The sequence below is a fragment of the Nicotiana tabacum genome, chromosome 24 (genome assembly GCF_000715075.1).
Source record: "Nicotiana tabacum cultivar K326 chromosome 24, ASM71507v2, whole genome shotgun sequence".
Classification (NCBI taxonomy): domain Eukaryota; kingdom Viridiplantae; phylum Streptophyta; class Magnoliopsida; order Solanales; family Solanaceae; genus Nicotiana; species Nicotiana tabacum.
Genome location: NC_134103.1, coordinates 42,142,415 through 42,163,905, shown reverse-complemented (window position 1 = coordinate 42,163,905; position 21,491 = coordinate 42,142,415).

Here is a 21,491-nt window from a genome sequence, read left to right as displayed (position 1 = left end):
CTCCACACATTCGCCCCACTGGCAGAAAAGAAACCCTCCACTCATATTACAATGAACACACCTACGTAGATTACTCTCCAGTAGATAACCCACCTCCTTAGCCTCAAATTGGCATCTTGTTATATCTTTTCGCAGCCACAATTTCTACGCAATCACTAAATCTTTCTGAGTCCAAACTCGTTAACCAGACCAGAGAGTTTAATTTGTCCCACAATTTAAATACGTGAAAGATCCTTCAAAACATTCATTACTCGAGACTGTTCGTCACATCAAATTGAAAATCAAGCACCCAATGGCCTTCCTTTTACATTTCAAGGAAACACTTCTCTTCATATTCCAATCGTCTTAATACATCCCGCGGTTACATCATACCCATCACACCGCCATTCCACCGCTCATCGAGCTACAAATTCCACTGTAGGATTATTACCAGACATATAAGTCCACTTGTATGCCGAGCTTAAGCTGCGGTCTAAACCTGGACTCAAGTCCTCCAGACTTGCCCATCACCAAAACATGGAATACTCATCTCGAACTTCGTTCATGGAATCACAAGTCGGCGATGCACAGCTGATATCGAGCGCTCATGTGCGCATACGAATATGTGAAAGGAATTCAAAGAGTTATATTTCAAGCTGAATCAATCTCGCACGATAAGGAAAGAAAGATGGGAAGTATATATATCCTAAATGCCCAGTAGCCTCTCGAAGATAAGTATGGACGTCATCATACCGATCTGCAAGACTCTACTAGACACTTGCTCATGACTTGTAGAACCTAGAGCTCTGATACCACCTTGTCACGACCCAAAATCCAACTAGTCGCGATGGCACCTAACCTAACCCGCTAGATAAGCCAACTTTCAATTATCCAATTCCAATAATAGTTATTAAAGCAATTTAAGTGAATAAAGATCTTAATCTTATACAATCCCCAAGAACTGGTAGTACAAATCATGAGCTTCTAAGAATAGAGTATACAAAGCGAAAATGAAATAAATACATAGTTTGTTTGAATAATACATAAACAAAGCTTTTATAAATCTAAGGCTACCCTGAACAAGAGGCAGCTACAACAGGAACACAGGTACTTCTTCAAATCCCGCAACCATCGAGCACAGCAACAATATTAGCCAATATTTGTACGCAATGTGCAGAAGTGTAGTATCAGTACATCCGTCCCCATGTACTGAGTAAGTAACAAACCTAGTCGTAGGTTAAAAGTAGTGACGAGCTTCCACCAAGGTCGGGTCCAAAACCAATAGTCCACAACAATCCATAACAACATAAAGAAAATAATACCAGAAGTAACTCAGGGATAAAATACTCAGCCAAATAATGATTTCAAAGATAGTAGTTCTTTCTTTCAAATACATCGGTGAAAACCCAAATCTTTTGCCGAAGTTGCGAATAATATGAATATTTTGAAAATGACAAATTTCTCCAAAAATCTTTTCAATAAAAAATAATATGTTTCATTTTCCTTCCAGATAACCCGTGTAAAACAAATGCATCATTATGCCCATCTGTCAAAATGTGTGAGAAATCATGAATGTTATGATATTGTACAACATGAGAAAAAATACATCTCTATGCCTGTATGTCATGTGTATATGCCAATGCGATGCAACTCAGTGATAAAATCATAAACATCCCATCGGGCAGAACATCACTCATATACATCCCCTCAGGCAAACCTCACAGTCATTCGTACCACTCGGGCATACCTCACAATCACTCTTGCCACTCAGACATATCTCACAATCACTCATGCCACTCGGGCATACCTCACAATCACTCATGCCTCCCAATCACTCAGCACTCGGCACTCGCACTCAGTAGGTACCTGCGCTCACTGGGGGTGTGTATAACTCACGTGCTGCACGGAGAACTCACGTACTATAATAATAAAGTATGTTGCAGGTGGGCAACCCCGATCCACACTCATCCTCACAATCAGGCCCTCGGCCGATATCAAACATGTTGCGGCGTGTAGCTCGATCCCATAAATATACAACATGCTGCGGCGTGCAACCCGATCCCATAAATATCCTCACAAATCACGCCCTCGGCCTCACTCAGTTATCAATCTCTCTAGTCTCTCGGGCTCACAACGTCATGAAAAATAGCCCAAAAAATGATGATATGATGTATCAATAAATAACAATAAAGACTGAGATATGATATGCAATGAAATGAATATGACTGAGTATGAATTTTTAATTTAACACAATAATTCACAGCAATATGACCTATATGGGTCCCAATAATACTGGCACATAGCCTCAACATGATTTTTAATATGCTTCTCAGCTCAATTTCTTTAACACATAAAACCGCATGAAAAATACCAAGATTATTTAACTATAAAATTTCACATAAATAATTATGTCACAATTTCTATAGTGCACGCCCACACGCCCGTCACCTAGCATGTGTGTCACCTCCCAAAAATTTACAAAATACATATATTCAGGGTTCATACCCTCAACTCCAAGATTAGAAGAGTTACTTACCTCATGCCAAATCCAATGTCGAGTAAGCTAAGCAATACTCCAAAAATTTTATCAACTCCCGAATGGTTCGAATCTACCACAATTAATTTGACTCAGTCCACACAATTTATAGGAATTAATTCCATATCAAAATACTAATATTTTTCAAAAATCCGAAATTGTGCCCCAAAAATCACCCGTGGGGCCCACATCTCAAAATCTGATGAAACTCACAAAATACGACTACCCATCCAATTACAAGTTCAACCATACTAATTTCACTCAAATCTGACTCCAAATCGGTATTCAAACTTGAAAAATTTGTTTTGTGACATTATAGAAATTTTTTCTATTTCTCTTGAAGATTAAATAATCTTACACCAAAAATGAAGATTAATTCATGGAATATAATCACAAGGAAGTTAAGAACACTTATCCTAATTTGTGTGGAAAATTTTCTCTCCATAATCGCCCAACCCGAGCTCCAAAATTCGAAAAATGGGTGAAAATGTCGAACCCTCGAATTTAAAGTTCTGCCCCAGTGATTTCCGCATCTGCGGACAAGGTTTGCGCACCTGTGCGTCCGCTTGTGCGAGCAAAACGTCGCATTTTCGGACTCCACTCGCCTGTCCAGTTTCCGCTTCTGCGCGTATCCGTCCGCATCTGTGCTCCCGCAGGTGCGGAATTTTCCCTCGCACCTGCGACCAATGCCTCACAGCCCTTTCCCCGCATCTGTGCTCCTTCTCGCGAAGGTGCGATTCCGCACTTGCGAAACATCTTCCGCACCTGGGCACCTCGCTTCAGCGCACCCCCTACTCGTACTTGCGAGCTCGCACCTGCGACCATTTTTCCGTAGGTGCGATTACACCAGAAGGCTTAAGTTCCCGCAGTCTTTCAAATTCAAAAAATTAATCCGTTAACCATCCGAAACTCACTCGAGACCCCCGGGACCTGATCCAACTATATCAAAAAGTCTCATAACATACCACGGACCTACTCGAGGCCTCAAATTATATCTAACAACCTCAAAAATACGAACTACACACGGATTCAAACCTAATAAATTTCTTAATTTTTAAATTCTACAAACGATGCTGAAACCTATCAAATCACGTGCGATTGACCTCAAAGTTTGCACACAAGTCACATTTCACATTACGAACCTATTTAAATTTCCAGAATCATATTTCGACCCCGATATCAAAAAGTTAAACCCCCGGTCAAACTTCCCAAAAATTCAACTTTCGGCAATTCAAGCCAAATTCCACTACGGACCTCTAAATAATTTTTCGGACACGTTCCTAAGTCTAAAATCACCATACGGAGCTATTGGAATCATCAAAATTCGAATCCGAGGTCGTTTACACATAAGTCCATATCTAGTCACTATTTTAACTTAAGCTTTAAACCCTGGAACTAAGTGCTCCAATTCCTTCAAAAACTTCACTGGACCCGAACCAATTACCCCGGCAATTCACACAATAACTGTAAAGTATAATTTGAGAAGTAAATGGAAAAACGGGGTTGTAATACTTAAAACTACCAGCCGGGTCGTTACAATTTATTTCCTTCATGAGCTCTACTCTAAAAGGATCATCTGTGTTGTTATCATTCCCGGATACACTGCATGCACCACCTGCTTGATTATCATTAGATCTGAACTCGTTTCTTGAAGTGATGTTACTGGTTCTTTGCGTTGTCTGATTTGCAGGCACGCTTGGAGGGGCTCGTACTCCTCCATTGGAATTATTTGTGGCAACCGATAGCGCTTGCTGGAGCTCAGTCATTATCCGATCCTATCTTGAGAGATGATTCATGATTTTCATTTGCTGTGCTCTCAAAACTTTTACCGTCTCGAAAACAGGTTCATCATCCATATCATCAGCAGTAGGACTCCTCGTACACTGAGTATTTCTTTCTTCCCGGACCAGAGTCGTCTCATTTTCATCAATGCGGGTTTCACTAGTCGAATCATTCTGTTGATCTTCACCACGGAAATTATCCTCATGCTCATGGTTTGTCCGAACATTAAGTAAGTTATTGATGATCCCACGGTGGGCATCAAACTGTTTACCCGTAAAATGACATATTTGAATTTGTTACGTGGTTTATAGACATGTGAATTATGTTGATCCATGAATATAAAGTAATGAAGAGCAAATGTAAATAAATTAAGAATAATTGAATAAAATACGAGCCTGGCCTTGAATTGAACTTCTTCGGAAGCAAAAAATATCAAGAACAAAGTGCTTAGCAAAATGATATTTAACAGAATAAGAAAATAATATTTTTCTTTTTTTGTAAAAGTATTTCGTGTCCTTCATTGAGTACAAATTTCTCTATTTATAACTAAATTAGGGGAGACAAAATTCCCAAATCAAGCTGCTCTTTAAGGTGAATAAAGACCCCTTTTGATAGTTGCATAACAATTGAGGGTAAATGCTAGGATTCTCCGTAACCTTTAATGTTGCTGCCTTCTTCAACCGGTATCTTGCTTTCAAATTCTTCTCTCCGGGTCTTGATGTCTTCAGAATTCATACAACACAGATCACATGTTTGGCTCCGGTGGAAACTATTTGCTCACTTAATTCTTACATGTCTGTACCGCCACGTGTTCACTTGACAAACATCCACCTGCCATCCGTTAATTTTACCTTATACAGTAATCTTTCTCATTAATTAATTGCTTCTTCATCTACTAATATTTCCTTGCATTAATATGTTGAACTAGTCATGAATATAAGTGCGAAATAATAAACTAGAGTTGTTCTGACTTGCAACATCTCTTTCCAGACCTAGCATTACATTAGTGGAGTAGCTTTCTTTTGTTTTCGATTTTATTATAAAGAATTCAGCACATTAATGATTTAAGAGGCAGAAGCTTAATGAAATTTAAGTTTTCTAATATCTTTGCTTCGCCAGTATTTAATTATTTATAAGTCCTCATCGCATTCAGCTTTGGAGTACTTAGTATGCATTGTTCATTTTATAATTGCATGAATAGAGAATGAGGTATGTTTTCAATTAATTTTACTTTGTTTTGGCTAGTGGGATACAATTATATAACTACAGTGATATTAGTAATTTTCATTATATGCCAATTTAATTTTTTTTAATCATGCTTTGAATTTTATAAAACATGTGCACAAAGTAATACTAATCAAAAAGGGCTGATTTTTCTTAGTTGCTATGTTCGGAACGGCATACTGATTTCTTTAAAACAAATTCAAAGTTGTCCATCGATTATGCTGTTATAGTCTATAGTTGTTCTGAATCAGTGCTGGAGAGTTTTGTATTTATGTCCTATTATGTTGATTATATACGGTTTTTCGCATGTGGTTTGATCACTGATTACCATGGTTCTATAGAGGTTGTTACTAAACATTGCCTTACAAACAACTCTTACGCATTTTATATCACTTTATAATAAAATTTGTAACTCGCCCACTACATATTGATCTAACCATGAAGTGACAATAATTTTAAAGGCTTGACGGTGATTCCTAGTGCACTTTGGCTATTATGTTATTTATCAAGGATAAGACGATGGGTTCAAATCTCATCGTACCATGAGGGTAAGACATCGAGATCTAGTCCTGGTTCACCTTGATGATAAGATATTAGGTTCGAATCCAAACAAATTATGGTCTAGCACGCCTTTTACATGGGTAATATGTTGGGTTGGAGTCTATATGCGCCATATTAATGATATAATGATGTCTGAGACAAAATAATATATGTTTGATGAAAAGTCATGAAGCTCATCTTACTGAATATGCTCCATTGCAAGAAGCGAATATGATAGCAGTGCATTATAAGTTTGAATGAAGACAAGTGGTGTGAGGTACAGGAGCCTGCTCAGCTGTCCCAAAAGAACGTGTCTTCACCATCTAAATAGAAGAGCAAAGATTTAAACTTTAGGATAAAAAAATCTGCAGAGAATAAAAGAATGAGAACTTTTCCTAACGCATCATAGCAGCTACCTCAAAGTCTCCGAACATGTACTAACATCACTCTAGCAATCACCGCGTCCATATGTACCTGGATCTGCACACGAATTACAGAGCGTAGTATGAGTACAACCGACCCAATGTCTCAATAAATAACAGAACAAACCTTGGACTGAAAGCAGCGACGAGCCTAGAGGGATATGGTCAGAACCAAAATAATGACAACACATATATAACAATGAAAATGACAGTAAAAACTCAAAGAATCTTCCATATTCAGCTCGTTCACAGTACAAAAATTTAGACATGCTTTCAAGTTCACAATTTAAAGACCAACACTGAGAAGAATATGTCAAGTATAGCTAGCACGAGGAATGTTACATCCGTATGCCTATCTGTCTGATATGCATGTCAAAGTAAAGTGTCACAGTGATATTTTCAGGTACTCACAGTCTCAGAGTACTCAATCTGTGTATCTCAAATTCCTATTCATCACACACATAATCACTCATTGTTGTACAGGGGCCTGGCATTATGCCCCTAATCAAAGAACATGTATATAAATCATTGTGCCTACGCTCACTCCTGGTATGTCAGACTCTGAAGGCGCGGATTCGGTCCAAGCGCTAATATAAATCCTATAAGGCCTGCTACGGCGTGCAGCCCGATCCACAACAGTAGATAAGTCAATAACGACTGCTGCGGTGTGCAGTCTGATCCATAATAACACTCACAATTCGGCTCTCAGGCTACCTCAGTCATCAATCTCTCAAGTCTCCAGGGCTCACAAATCTCATACCTCTCATCCCAAATAATGATAACATGATCTAACAGTGATTGATAACCGAGACTAAGATATAATATGCAATGAATAACTATGACTGAGTACATAATTACAGTTTAAACAAATAACTCAACAATAGAAATAACCTCAGTGGGTCCTAACAGAAATAAGCACATAGCCTAAACATGATTTATTACATGAATCACATCTCAATTATTCTAACATATAGGAATAACACGGATAAGAAAAGACTTGATATCAACACAATATAATAATCCACCAGGATTATGATTACCACGGTTCACGCCCACACGCCCGTCACCTAGCATGTATGTCACCTCAAAACAACTCACATAACATCTGTAGCCTCTCGAAGATAAGTACAGACGTCTTTGTACCGATCCGCAAGATTCTGCTAGACTTATTCATGACTTGTGAGACATAAACAACCTGGCTCTGATACGAACTTACCACAACCCAAAATCATCATCGACCGTAATGACGTCTAACCTCACTTGTTAGGCAATCTATTCATAAATATTTACGACAAATAATAGTAAAGAAAGAATAAATAAATTTGAAAGTCAAATAAGCATAAATAATACAGAATAATTACAACTAATCCCCAAAAACTGGTAACATTGTGTCATGAGCTCTAATAAACAAATACAAGTCTGAAATATAATATACTGTTTGAAGTAACAACAATAATAAATGAAATAGAATGAGATGTTAGGGACTGCAATCAGGAAGCAGCTCTACCTCGGGTCTCAACTGCAACTGAAACAGTGCTCATCTCTAAACTGGCCCCGACCCCTGAATCTACATAATTAAGTACAAAGTATAGTATGAGTACAATCGACCTCATGTACTCAGTAAGTATCAAGACTAAATTCGGAGGTAGTGGCAAGAATTACGAATGATACTTACTTAACAACCAGTTCAGTTCATAAATATGCAAATACACAACAACCAATCAGTGCACCTAGAGATGATTACACGAGTCTTATAATAGTTTAATAGCTCGGCACACAGAGAAGATGTGCATCTAACATCAATGAAACATCAACAGTGCACATAGAGAAGATATACATAAATAATCAAGTCAAGGTGCACAGGTTAACATATAGAGAAGATATATACCATGATTTTATTCTTCAGTCAAAGCAACATATAGAGAAGATATGCATAAATAGGCATGTATACATTCCGGAACTAGCATATATAGAAAATATGCGATAAAATCATATATACACCTAAGATGTTTGCGTATAGAGATAATACGCAAAAATAAAATACTGATCAATTTTTTTTATACCGCGTGTACGTCACTAAGAGGTAAACATGAGAGGACGACCCTAGGGGCGCTGCAGGGACAACTCATATGTTATAACATAACAACCATACGGACCACTCACGTGCTATGATAACTCAGCCCGCACGGACTACTCACGTGCTATGATAACTCAACCTGCATGGACCGCTCACGTGGTGTTAATCTAACCCATCACTTAGAAAGCATACATAAGAATACATGTAGACGAATAATAGATATCAAATCACATACTCATGCACTAAGGAAAAATATCATGCTAAGGTATATACATATGCGAAGTGTACTACTATAACTCAGATTAGGCGAATATGCCATAAAAATAATAAATATCATATTTGAATAGGAATTAACCTACACATGATCTCTAGAATGATTCAAGAAGTTCACGTAGTCATACAAACATATGAAGCATGATAGCAAGAAGCATAATCCAAAACAAGACATAATATAGCCTAAAGACTACCCCAAACATGGATCGTTCCATCCACCCACGGTCGTTGTCATCGTCCATGCTGGTTAGCAAAGCATGGTGATCACGTTTGCTAAAGTTTATCATTCCCCCACGAAAAATCTTGGGGGAATAAAGGTTCATAAGTCGAGACATGGATAGCTCTTCTCCTGTCTCCTGGCATAGACGCCGAAGATAAGCAACCGTATGCCACACAAAAGGGCTCACATGTGCCAAGCAGACTTGGTAACATAGGTAAAACTCCAAGATAACAGAGTCAAGTCCCTCTCTCAATGAGAACGGACCCAAAGTAAAAGGGTATCATAAACATACGTAAAACTCTTCTTGTAAAAGGTTATCCGCTCTACCATGTTAGGAGCGATGATGTTCAAATCTTGACAACCACAGTCTTTCTTTACAGTTGGGATACTAGAAGGATACACGCCAATAGCCCATGTGCGGGGGTTAGTAGAAGGGTACTTTTCTTCGAAGTCCTTAGTTGTAGTAAGCTTTCTGGAAATGATGGTGCTCACCGTATGAGGAGCAACATCATTAGTACTTTCTTTGTTCTTTGAAGCACTAGAATTTCTGGAAAAGGAGGCCATTGTTATTAGAAGAGAATAAGGATTTTTCTCTGAAGAAGAAGATTAGAGGAAGTGGAAAACAAGTGTGAGTTGAGTAAAGAGAGTTTGAGAGAGTTTGGACAATTATGAAGTGTAAAAGGATAAGGTTGATGCGTATAAGTAAAGGAATAGGCGGCTAAAATCGTAGCCATAATTACCTCGATAACCGGCAAAAGTGTTGCTGAATCGTGGGATGACGCGTGTTCGGAGCATTAAATGAGGAGAGACGTGCGTCTAATCAACAATCAGAAACTTTTCAGAATGGGTAAGAGAATTTTCCACCAAGAAAGATATCTTCATAAAGGCGAAATAAATGTCTGCCACCCGGTAACATTTAATGGAGAATATTCTATAGCATTAAGTACGTAGTGTGTTACAAAAAATATGGCATTCACTGCCTACCGTTACACATTCTTCAATGGCCCCCATAATTGTTATTTAAGAGGGGTTTGATCCTAGTACCTTGTTCCCTAGGTGCAACAATAAATAGTGTGCTCAACAGCCATTGTAGGAAAGATAATTTTCTGACAGGCTTATACTATATATTGTTCAAAGCTGAATAACATTTTGTCTTCTTGCTTATTAATATCATTACTGCTGCCTCCGGAAGCCCTGCTCCCGGAAACGTGTAATTAAAGTATATTGAACATTAAGATGCATGTATAATGATATACCAAAAAAAAGGATATTAAGGTCATTGTATCCATATGAAAATTTATTAATAAAATGGAGATGGACGATACATGTTCATAGTCGATGCATTAAATATTTAGGGAATTCCGTGCATATTATCGCGTTCGTTGAAATTAATGTGGTATAGTACTGACTTAATGTTTTACATAAAGCATGTACGGACCCTTCGTTTAATTAAGCAATCCAATAGTCTTTGAGAATGTACTTGCAAAGATCCTCGTTGTATTAGTCCAGTGCGATAAAGTAGATTTCGGAAATATATCATTAATGTAAGATTTCTTGTTACTTTGTTGCATTACTCTATAAGACAAAGTAACTTTCTAAATATATGAATTACTAAAAATATTGTATTATAGGTGTAAGTCATTGCAAAAAATTGGTGTACACACACATGCTCGTCGCTCCGCATGTATGTCATCCCTAACATGTAACCATCATCAACAATTCAAGAAACTAGTCCCTCAAACAAAATTTAGGCAAGATACTTACCTCAAACGAGAAAATTCAATACTCCAAGAGCGCTTTCCCTTCAAATCGGTGTTTGAACGGCTCAATTCTAATCAAATAACACTCCACGGCATTAAATAATGCTAAAGAAAACAGTTATAGAGCATAAAGGCTCGATCTTTAACCAATTATATAAAATCAACCAAAAAGTCAATCCGGGCTCGCTTTTTGCCTTTTCGGAACTTGATAATACTTACAAATCGCGACTACCCATTTGAATACGAGTCTAAATATTAACTCTCATCCAAATCCGACTCTGAATCGGAGTTCTATTCTCAATTATTCACTTTCCAAAATCAAGTACAAACACCATAACTTTCTCTCTCAAAATCAAGTTCTAGCTGTATAAATCCATGAGAAAATGAGATATAAAGTCAAATCTAAGTGAAAATTTGTTACCTCCAAAGTAGTAGCGAAATTGCTCTTCAAAATCTTCTCCTTTCGAAATCTAGGGTTCAAAATATGAAAGAATGGGTGAAATCACGAAATTTCAACTTAAAATGGTCTACCAAGGGAAACTCTTTGCGAATGCGGCATGTGCCTCGCGTTCGCGAAGCACAAAAAGCTTCTACCAAACAATACCCTTTGCAAACATGGAACCCCTCTGCAAATGCGATGCCTCCTGCCCCGCCTTCTATGCAAATGTCGCCCCTCTTTCGCGTGAAGTCCAACTTACAGCTTCCAACTCCTTCGCGAACGTGACTGAACCTTCGCGAGTGCGAAGAGTAAATCTTCCCATTACCAAAATAACATTACGCGAACGGGATGCATGCCCGCGATCTGAATGAAGGACCCGGCACCAACAAAATTCTGCAATACCGATAATGTTCCGGATGGTCCAAAACTCACTTGAGCCACCTGGGACCCTATCTCAGCATGCCACCAAGTCCATAAACACTAACTGAACTTATCCAACACCTCCAAATACATACGCTATCATCACCACAATGGATCAAAGGTCAAACCACGCATTGCACTTTTCTTAAGCTCAAGAACTTCCAAAGTTCCAACTAGGCATCCAATTCATGCCTAAACAATTCGGATCACCATCAAACTTTGCACACAAGTACCATTAATCAAAACGCACCTACTCCAAGTTGCAGAACAACAATGTGAATCCTATATCATCAAAATCAACTTCCGGTCAAACTTATGAACTCTCCAAACCTTTTAACTGCTAACTTTCGACAAATAGAGCCAAAACATCCTAGTAATCTCCAAATCCAAATTCGAACATACGCCTACGTGCAAAATTACCATACGAACCTATTGAAACCCTCAAATTACCAATCCGAGATCGTCTACTCAAAAGCCAGACCTTAATCAACTCTACAACTTAAGCTTCCAAAAATAAAACTAAGTATTCCAATTACTCTCAAACCTTGTCGAAACCAACCCAATCATCCCTATAAATCATCAAACATCAAATATATATGGGGGGAACATCAAATAAGAGAATGTGGCTCTAATATACAAAACGACCGGACGAATCATTATAGTATTGATAATAAATATATTCAACACATGGCTCATTCAACAGTTGACACATGGCAAAAGTGCATAGTCAGCAGGCAGCAAAGCGGATCAAGAAGTCGGAAAGTAAACTTCGAATATGAATGAAGCGGAGACGAATAAAGATTTTCTGGAAGAAGAATACATTAATTTCAGATACACTACCAACTGTCCGAAAAGCTTATAAGTGTCCGAAAAGATTACCGCGGACCAGACGAAGAAGACAAACGACATTAATAGCTCGATGGTTACAAGAATCAGCATTGATTCATTAGTTACTCTTGAATTAAATGAATGAAAAGGAGCCAAATAAATGTTCATAACGGTTGCATGATTCATGAAATCGGTTACTCGAATCAAGACCTATAAGTATCAAGAATGTCATCATTTTATGGACAATTTGAATCATCAACAGAATACGTCGTTTACTATTGTTCTTCATAATGTGTTTTTTTTATCTATTCACAAGTCTTACTCAATCGGTCTCCGATCAATCAGTCCTCGTGATCAAGCTGTTCAAGAACTACCGAATAATAATTTTTTCTCTTATTTTCTGGCGTTACTTTATTATCTATTCTCCATTTGTTTCAATTATTTAGCTATGTTTAGATTGAATCACTTGCTTGTGGCCTTATAATTATAAATTTAATTAATTTAATCTAATAAGCAAATTTTATGTTAAATAACTGCCACATAAGCATCATCAATTGTTAGAAGTTTTTATTAATAGTTGTTCTGTCAAGTTGAAGGGTTATGAGAAACTTACAAGTTTGTTTACCAGTTTTAAAAATGGGTGCAAATATAGGGGGCTGTTAGACCATTTTACCAATTCTAAAATAATAGGAAAATATATATTTTTTTTTTTCTTTCTCTTCTTGGTGCATTATGTTAAAAAAGAATAATAGGAATTTTATGGATTCCGATCCCAGCAAATAACGGCCCTTTGCCTTCAATTCGCAGATTGGATATTACGACTACTTTTCGCATCATTTTTCAAGTTCCGTGTACACATACGGGACACAAAGACATCTAGTGGACATCTAGTGGACATCTAATGTTCAGTGGCCAATCTGTTAGTTTGGGACAAAACATTTAGCGAACAATATATAGAAAAAGCACACGAGGATGACATAACGTTTTCTTGGGTATATTTATAGCGCCAGCCAAAAATTATTTATTTTGAAAAGTATTTTTTTTAGAAGTATTTTTTTCAAAAGTATTTTAAAAAAAAATAGTTTATGTTTGGCCAATTTTTTTAACCCAAAATTAGGTAACAATTAAATTTGTAGGCGGTTTAAAAGATACGTGGTTTAATTCAACATGAATAATTAAGAATATCAAATAAATGAGTTAAAGATGAAATAAACAATCAAACAAATCGCTATGTTAAGACCAGGACTGATTTTTGATTGAATAGTGAGTTCGTCCTCGATCGGGCCCTCGGTTCAAGTTCAGTCGTAAATAAAGAACAAAACAAGTGAGTAATGTTGTTAACAGTAGCTAGAGGACAAAAATAAATTTTTATTGCCTTGGATTGCGTGTTATAGTGTGTGAGACTAAAGAAAAACTTCCTTTTTATATAGTAGGAGAGTTTCAATCCTAGTATAAGTCTAAAAAGATAAAAATCTTATTTTTTCGGTAATTGTAGATCCATAATCGACATCGAGCGAGATTCGCGCTGTGATATCCGGTTGAGGGCGAATATCACGACCCTCTATACGTCATGCACAACCGTTCACAGTGGCTCCCGAGGTCTAGAACTTATACTTGGCCCGGGGTGCATCATTTTACCATACCCGATGACGAATATATCGTTCATTCTTCCTGGGCCTTGATATGAAGGGTCTCTGATCTCGATACAATATCACGGATCCGTGCTCTGCCTCCATTTTCTCATCGAAAAATCGGGGTACACATTGCTCCTGATTTTACCCGTACACAGATAGTCCCCTTATTTTTCGAAGAGTAGGTTTATTGAAATGACGAGAAGCGATAAATAGACCCCGGTTCCATCCTTCTACGTCACAACCGAGATGACGGGTCAACAAAACGTCCCATCAGTCACGTCGTTCTGAATTCGGACACGTGCCAGATGCTGGTTGACTGTCCTCAAATGTGAAACGTCATGCATTGATTGTCCTTCCTCTATAAAAGATCCGACCCCTTTTCACTTCTCCACTTTTCGATTCTAAAGCTCCTTGATTTACCCTCAAATTTTTACTTACCTTTAACTCATTCAAATATTCATATGTTGCTCCTTAGACCTTCATATCTTTATCTTCAATCTTCATACATTCTCTTTGAATCTTCAACCCAGACCTTCATATCTTCATCCCAGATTCAAATCTTCATATTATTTCTTAAAACCTTGATATTTTCAAGATCCCAATGGCAAAAACTTTCAAATCCATGCCTCAGCAAACCGCTCATTCATCTTCCAACCCTACCACAGACGCCGAGGTGACCATTCCTGAGGTGGCCTAGGAGAATCCCTTGAAGAGCTTCGTACTCGGGGGCTGCTCTATCGTGAACAACTTCAACGTCAAGAAGGCCTCTACTCAACATGACTGAGGCAAGGGAGCATGGATGTACATATGCTCAATTACTGAGGAAACACTACCCACAGTCTGGGTAGACTGCAATTGGGAGGGCAAGGAGGTGATCTTCCCCCGGCCCAACGGCGACATCACCACTTACGTGGAGGGGTACTTAAGTGTTTACACTTACCCCTTCACGCTCACCCCGGTGGAACCCGTAGTCCTCGACTTCTGCAAAACGTACGAGGTCTGTCTTGGGCAGATTCACCCATCCTTTTGGAGGATCTTAATCCTCCTCCGACATTTTATGAACAACACCGAAGCACCTCGGTTCACCCTTGACCATCTGCTTCGTTTATACAGTCCCCAAATCTTCTAAGGAGGATTGATCAAGCTCGTTCGCCGAGTAAGCAATGCTCCGTTCTCGAGCATCGACGAGGAACGAGATCAAGGCTGGCAGGGGAGGTCCGTTCGGGTAAATACCGAAGACCTCATCTCCTCCGAATTTCTACTGTTCTCGGAGAAGTGGAACGCCTCTCGTAAGTCTTTTCCTTCTCCAGTATTTGGCATTCCCTTTTACTCTTTTTCTAACTGTCTGTGTTTGTCGTTGTGCAGCGGTTGCCCAAGTTCTCAATGTAGTCCCCCACTTCAAGGAGTGGATTGAGGGGATCTGTAAATAGATGCCATACTCCGAGCGCACTTGGCGCAAGCTCTCGAAGGGCAAGTGGGAGTCCTGTTCCCATGGTGAGGCTCTATCCCATAAGACTATCTTCATACTCTTGGTTTACACACTGCTAAGTCTTCTTTCTTCTTACATGTTTTTCCAAGACCACCGAGCTCAGGCCGTTGGATGCGGACAAGGATCCGTCCTCGCTCGCCAAACCCTCCACTTTGGGAAAGCTCATAGATGCCGCAAAGGAGGAGAAAACGAAGAAGAAGAGGAAGTCCTCGGGCTCCCCGAATGCCGAGGTGAAGAAGAAAGAGTGACCCACTAGGTTCGGAAAAGCAAAAAGAGCACCAAGTCCAGGGGACCAGACTCTGAGTCCCTGTACCGGCTCAGGGATTATCCTGATGACGACGACCATAAGTTCATTACTCATGAGACGACCCTCCACGAGGGGAGCAGGCGGCGACCAGGAAAGATAACCATAAGGTAGATCCCCCTCTAGCTCGGAAACTAGAGGGAGAGACAGAGGCCGCGGCCTCCCGAAAGCTGCTCCTGTCCCAAAGGAGGTAGTTGGTGTCATCGACATCGTGGCGACGCTGTCCTATCCTGAGTCCATGCTCGAAAAGGCTCAAGCGGGCAAAGAGAAATCAAACGAGACCGCATCGGGCCCAGATGATTCCCTCAACACGTTCTTTGATGGCATGGACATGGCTGTATTGGAGGACTTTTCCGGGCTTGGTCACCTGGAGGTCCCAAAAATGATGCGCCATCGGGAGCGGGCGAGCTGAGCTCGAGGCCGAAACTAGTGAAGTAGTGCCCTGCCCCCAGTGTGGACCCCGATAGTAAGAGAACATTCATTCTTACTATCCCAGTGGATGCCCGAGCCCTGTCAGGTCCAGTGGGCATAGCCAGCTACCTTCATTGCCTGGTGATCGAGAAGGACCAGGCAAAGATGAACGAAGTAAGCACGTCGATCCTCTTCAACGAGGTGCAACAGGAACTGTATCGGGTAAGACGTTTTATTCTTTATATTCCTTGCGAATTTCTCTTAATTGTAGACATGTCCTAATGACTTTGTTGTTTTTCAGGCTTCAGTGCTTCATTATGAATACTTCCTTCGGTCCCGCTTGGAGATCATCTAGCTCGAGTTCAAGCTCAAAGAGCAAGTTCGGAAGAAGGACATGTACATGGATCTTAGTCCACAACAAGACGAGGCCCTCAAGGACCTCACGATTCTCCGAGCAGAGTTGGAAAAGCCCAGAAGAAGGCCTCGACCTTGAAGCGGGAGCACGCCGACCTGGTCGAGAAAGTAAGGATCTTTGAGGCTAAAAACGAGAAGCTAGTCGTGGTGACTAACAACACAACTTTGGAGGTCCAAGAGAAGATAAACCTAATCGACCAGCTTCGGGATGAGATGGATGAGGGCATGGACACGATCGAGGAATGGAAGGGTAGGATGGACCTGTTGGCTTCGAAAAAAGAGGCGACAAAAGCGGAGCTGGCATTGGTCAAGGACCAACTCCGGGTGGCAAATGACAAAGCTGACAAGTGGTCTCGGCTAAATGATGAACTCCGATCACAACTGAACTCAGCCGTCATGGAACGAGATACCCTCGGCCAAGAATATGTCGCGCTGAGGTCCAAGTTGGAGACAAATTCTATTGATTCATCCGACGTTGAGGAAATGCTGGCCTACTGCCTCCAAGTTGAATTTATCGGAGTTGACTAATGATTCCAAGTTAGCCAGTGCATCAGCCTCACTGTTTTAATATCGGGGTATATGCTACAGAGTCCATTTTTTGAGTTGGTGCAGGGTTACCTACAATTTGTCCAAGTACCTCCGCATCCGTTCTTCTTTCACTTCGAACGTTCCATTGACTTGATTTACGACGAGGAGAGAGTCGCATTTGGTTTCGATTACTTCATCCCCAAGGCTCTTAGCCAGTTCTAAACCTGTAATCATGGCCTCATACTCGGCTTCATTGTTAGTCAATTTCACAGTTCTAATAGACTACCTAATTACACTTCCCGCATATGGCTTTAACACTATACCAAGCTCAGGCCCCTTCGCGTTGGAGGCCCCATCGGTGAATAGGGTCCAGATTCCCCAATTAGTCCTCGAGGTGAGCAATAATTCTTTTTCAACTTCAGGTATTAAGGCCGGCGTAAAGTCGGCCACGAAGTCTGCCAAAATCTCAGATTTTATGGCGGTGTGGGGTTGGTACTCGATATCGTACTCGCTAATCTCCACGACCCATTTGTCCAGCCGGCTTGAGACCTCGGGCTTATGCATGATATTCCTCAACGAGTAAGATGTTACAACATATATAGGGTGGCATTAAAAGTACAGTTTTAGCTTTTTGGAAGCGCTTAGCAGAGAGAGCACAAGCCTTTCTATGTGAGAATACCTTGATTCGACATCGCCTAGAGTTCTGCTGACATAGTAGAGGTACAGTTGTTCGTCTACCTTCAGAGCGTACATGAGAGGAGGGCTCAACAAGTACCGTTTGAGTTCTTCTAAAGCTTGCTGGCATTTCGGAGTCCAGGAAAAATTCTTCTTCTTTTTCAATAGTTAGAAGAATCGATGGCTCTTATCCGAGGACCTTGAGATGAACCGGCCCAATGCGGCTGTATGCCCGGTCAGTCTTTGAATCGCCTTGATGTTGTCCACTATGGTAATGACCTCTATGGCCTTTATTTTGTCAGGGTTTATTTCTATCCCCCGATTGGATACCATAAACCCGAGGAATTTACCTGAACTAACCTCGAATGCGTACTTCTTCGGGTTTAGCTTCATGTTGTATTTTCTTAGTTTGTTTAAGGTTTCCTACAAATGTTTCAAATGATCCTCTAGTCGCAGGGACTTGACCAACATGTCACCAATATAAGCTTCCATTGATTTCCCTATTTGTTCTTCGAACATTCGATTTACCAGGCGTTGGTAGGTGGCACCGGCGTTCTTTAATCTAAACAACATTATGTTATAGCAGTAGGTGCCAAATTTGGTTGTGAAAGAAGCCTTTTCCTGATCATCCGGGTTCATCCGAATTTGGTTGTACCCGGAGTAGGCACCGATAAAACTGAGTATCTCGTGCTCGATCGTCGCGTCAATCATTCGATCGATGTTAGGAAAAGGGAAAGAATCCTTCGGGCATGCCTTGTTTAGGTCTTTATAATCCACACACATCCTTAGTTTATTTCCTTTTTAGGTACTACCATTACGTTAGCTAACTAATCTGGGTATTTAACTTCCCGGATGGATTCTATTTTTAGAAGTTTGGATACCTCGTCCTTGATGAACGCATGTTTGATCTCGGACTGTGGTCTCCTCGGCTGTTTAACTGGATGGAACTTTGGGTCCAAATGCAGCTTGTGAGTAGTTACCACCGGCGAGATCCCTGTCATGTCAAGATTGGACCAAGCGAAACGATCAGTGTTAGTTTTAAGAAAATCAATAAGTTTTTTCCTGAGCTCAGGGTTAACCCCGTGCCCAGGTATACCTTTTGATCCGGTAAATGCTCGATTAATATGACTTGTTCTAACTCTTCAACCGTTGATTTGGTGACGTCGATGTCATCAGGATCGAGGCTGGTATCAATTATTGATATTTAATATCTTCCTTTTCATCATTTCCATGCTCCTTGATGTTGAAACCATGAGCACTGGGATTACCTCGTTGACAACAAACATCTCCTTTGCGATCGGTTGTTCTCCGTAGACCATTTTGACTCCCCCTGGTGTGGGAAATTTTAACGCATGGTGCAAGATCGAGGTTACTGCCCTCATGTTGTGGACCCATGGCCTTCTGAATAGAGCGTTGTACCTCATGTCCCCTTCGATCTCATAGAATTTCGTTTCTCGGATTGTTCCAGCAGTGTTTACTAGCAAGGTTATCTCTCATTTCCTGGCCTCACAAGCCATCTTAAATCCGTTCAATACCCGGACTGCTCATACGATTTGGTCTTGTAATCCCAATTGCTCTATGACCCTTGATCTGATGATGTTGGCCGAGCTACCTGGATCAATCATCACACATTTAACTCGGGATTTATTAATAAGTATAGTTATTACCAGCGCATCATTATGAGGCTATACGATGCCCTCGGCAACTTCGTCGCTGAACGAAATGGCTCCTTTTGGAACATAATTCCGAGTGTATTTTTCCCTTGTGATAGATACTTTGGGTCAATTGGTTTTTTGGACTTTTACAAACTTGTTTTTAGTTTTATAACCCTACTTCTTTTTTTTACACATGGGAGATTTACTTTTACACATAAGAGATCTTTCATTTACACATAAGAGATCTAAGAAAGACATTTTCTTAAATTCAACATTGTAAAAGGCCAAGAAGGCCTAAAACCTTGGATAATTTAGTGCATTTTATCATTTGTCCTTGGGGAACGTCGACTCCTTCGATGATCATGTTGATCATGTGCTGAGGCTCCTCTTGTTCGGCCTGTTTGTTGGCGTCTTTGTTCCTGAAGTGGTTTTTGGCTCGCTCACTCAGGAGTTCTTGGAGGTGACTGTTGTTGAATAATCGGTCAACTTGTTCTCTTAATTGTCGGTAATCTTTGGTCCTATGACCGTGAGTGTCATGATACTTACACATCAAATTAAGATCTCTCTAGGGTAGGGTTAGACTACAATGGTTGGGGTCACTTAGTCTCTTTGATGCGCCCTATGGCTGACACGATGCTGGCAGCGTCCACGTTGAAGTTGTACTCTGATAATATTGGTGCTTCCCTACTTCTGAGCGGCCTATCGAACCCATTCTTGCTCATTATACCCCAGCCACTAGGCCCTTGATCGCTTCGATTCTCGTTCCTTGCGGGGTGATGCCCGGATCCTTTTTCCCTTTGGTCCGCGCTGTATGGTTGATACCGATTTCGGACCGGTCTTGGTTCTTGATCAATGGCTCTCTTAGATCTATCATCGGCCCTGATAGGATAAATAGATCCAGAAGAGCCCCTGAGTTCGTCATCCTCGACCCCGATCTTTGACATGTACCTATTATAGACGTCGGCCCAGGTTACCACTGGGTAGTCCACCAAATTTTGTTTTAGCTATTGAGAGGCCAAGGAACTTCAAGGGTTGAGCCCCTGAGTGAATGCCTGAACGGCCCAATCATCTTCAACTTGTTGTAGGTCCATTTGTTCCATTTGGAATCTTAACACAAACTCCCTGAGCATCTCGTTATCCCTTTGTTTGACCTTGAAAAGATCTAACTTTCTAGTCTCGGCCTTGATGGCCCATGCATGGGCCTTTACGAAAGCATCTGTGAGCATAGCAAACGAGTCAATAGAATTTTGGGGCAATTTGTGATACCATATCATTGCTCCCTAGGACAAAGTCTCCCCAAACTTCTTCAGAACACCGACTCGATCTCATCATCTTCCAAATCGTTCCCATTGATTGCACATATATAGGAGTTCACATGCTCATTTGGATCCGTGGTCCCATTATATTTGGGGATGTTGGGCATACGAAACCTCTTTGGGATCGTCTTTGGTGTCGTGCTCGGAGTAAAGGGTTTCTGGATAAATTTTTTGGAGTTTGGTCACTTCAATATCGGGGGTGCTCCCGGGATCTGATCGACCCTGGAGTTGTATGTTTCCACCTTTTTGTGATTAGCCTCAATCTTTTTCTCACCTGACTCTACCCGTTTCGTCAACGCTTCGAGCATTTTCATTACCTCGGGATTTACCCCGGGCTTGGCTTCACCCGGTCTCTCGGTCATTTGTTTGTCTCTTTGGGTACTTTCCCGGGATTGTTCGGGCTCGACCCTGTTGGGGGCATGGCTTTGATTCTGCAGCTGTGCTATTGCCGCTTGTTGAGCCTGCAGCATTTCAAAAATCAGCCGTAGGTTTACCCCATCCCCATCGCCTTCAGGTGCTTCTTGAGCTATTGGTCGGGGTCCCCCACGAACCCTATTTTTGGGAT